Source organism: Macaca nemestrina, chromosome 15, assembly GCF_043159975.1.
Source record: "Macaca nemestrina isolate mMacNem1 chromosome 15, mMacNem.hap1, whole genome shotgun sequence".
NCBI classification, from domain to species: Eukaryota; Metazoa; Chordata; class Mammalia; order Primates; family Cercopithecidae; genus Macaca; species Macaca nemestrina.
Genome location: NC_092139.1, coordinates 10,475,177 through 10,476,987, shown reverse-complemented (window position 1 = coordinate 10,476,987; position 1,811 = coordinate 10,475,177). Strand labels below are relative to the sequence as shown.

At 50.6% G+C, this 1,811-nt stretch overlaps 1 pseudogene; it reads left to right on the top strand.

The window, feature by feature from the left end:
- Positions 1–398: 398 nt before the first annotated feature.
- On the top strand, positions 399–1,441 carry LOC139358426 (adipocyte plasma membrane-associated protein pseudogene; annotated as a pseudogene).
- The last annotated feature ends 370 nt before the right edge of the window (positions 1,442–1,811 follow it).

Below are 1,811 nucleotides of genomic sequence, written 5' to 3'. Positions count from 1 at the left end.
AAATAGGGAAGACAAAAGGGAAAAAAGAGATAAAGGGAGTGAGAAGAGAAGTGAGGAGGAAGGGAAAGAAGAAAGGAAAGAAGAAAGGAAGGATGGGAGGCAGTATAAATAGCAACTCCCCTTTCTAAGAAAAATATTTTAAATTAAACTCAAGTGCACTGCTGCTTCCTGTCTTTTAACAGTCAAGTACTGTTAGGAGAAGTTCTGCCATTAGAAGGGTATGACTTTGATCAAGATTTTATCAAATAAATTGAGTTTTAAACAAATACCATCTTTTGAAATATTGCAATCATCAATGACATTGAAAAGGAGACTGGGGCTCACTGGGGGGTGGTGGCTGCTGGGCAGGCTGGCGCTCATACCATGAGCGAGGCGGACGGGCTGCGACAGCACCGGCCTCTGCGGCCGCAGGTCGTCACGGACGATGATGGCCAGGCCCCGGAGGCTAAGGACGGCAGGTGAAGTGAAACTGCTGCTGTCCTCCAAGACACCCATTGAGGGGAAGAAAATGTCCTTTGTGAATGATCTTACGGTCACTCAGGATGGGAGGAAGATTTATTTCACTGATTCTAGCAGCAAATGGCAAAGACGAGACTACCTGCTTCTGGTGATGGAGGGCACAGATGACGGGCGCCTGCTGGAGTACGATACTGTGACCAGGGAAGTAAAAATTTTATTGGACCAGCTGCGGTTCCCGAATGGAGTCCAGCTGTCTCCTGCAGAAGACTTTGTCCTGGTGGCAGAAACGACCATGGCCAGGATACGAAGAGTCTATGTTTCTGGCCTGATGAAGGGCGGGGCTGATCTGTTTGTGGAGAACATGCCTGGATTTCCAGACAACATCCGGCCCAGCAGCTTTGGGGGGTACTGGGTCGGCATGTCAACCATCCGTCCTAACCCTGGGTTTTCCATGCTGGATTTCTTATCTGAGAGACCCTGGATCAAAAGGATGATATTTAAGCTCTTTAGTCAGGAGACGGTGATGAAGTTTGTGCCGCGATACAGCCTCGTCCTAGAACTCAGCGACAGCGGTGCCTTCCGGAGAAGCCTGCATGATCCCGACGGGCTGGTGGCCGTCTACGTCAGTGAGGTGCACGAGCACGACGGGCACCTGTACCTGGGCTCTTTCAGGTCCCCCTTCCTCTGCAGACTCAGCCTCCAGGCTGTTTAGCCCTCCCGGATAGCTGCCCCTGCCATGTAAGCCAGGAGTCTTCACACTAAGGCACCAGGCCTGGTCCAGGAGGAGCTGTGGACACAGTCATGGTTCAAGTGTCCACATGCACTTGTCAGTCCCTGAGGGATGGTGGGCATGGCTGCTTCATCCCTTGAGGATGCCCGGGCCCCATCTGGGCTCATCTTTCTGTTTAGAGGGAAGCATAACATATCTGCCACTGGGAAGATAAATTCATGTGAAGCAATTTTCTCTTAAAAAACAAACAAACAAACAAAGCTTTCTAAGTACAATCATTCTCTAGGACTTGGGAAGCTCCTTGCACTTGGAACAGGGCTCAGGTGGGTGGAGCAGTAACACACTGCCCAGGAAGTTTGCTGCTGTGGCCCTGTCCTGCGGCCTCAGAGTCCTTCTTTACTATTATATAACGTGCGGTCATACCTTTATTGGGGTGGGAATGGAAGAGCAGAGGGAGGATGGCCCAAGGGTGTTGAGGCCAGCAGTGAGAGCTGTGTAAGCCAAGACTTGGAACTGTGTTCTCAAGGGTTGTGTGGGACGTGGGCTCTCCATAGTGTGTAGGAAAAGCATGTTGACTCTAGTGGCTCAGAGAGGACTTTGCTGGGTTTCTTTCTGTGAATAT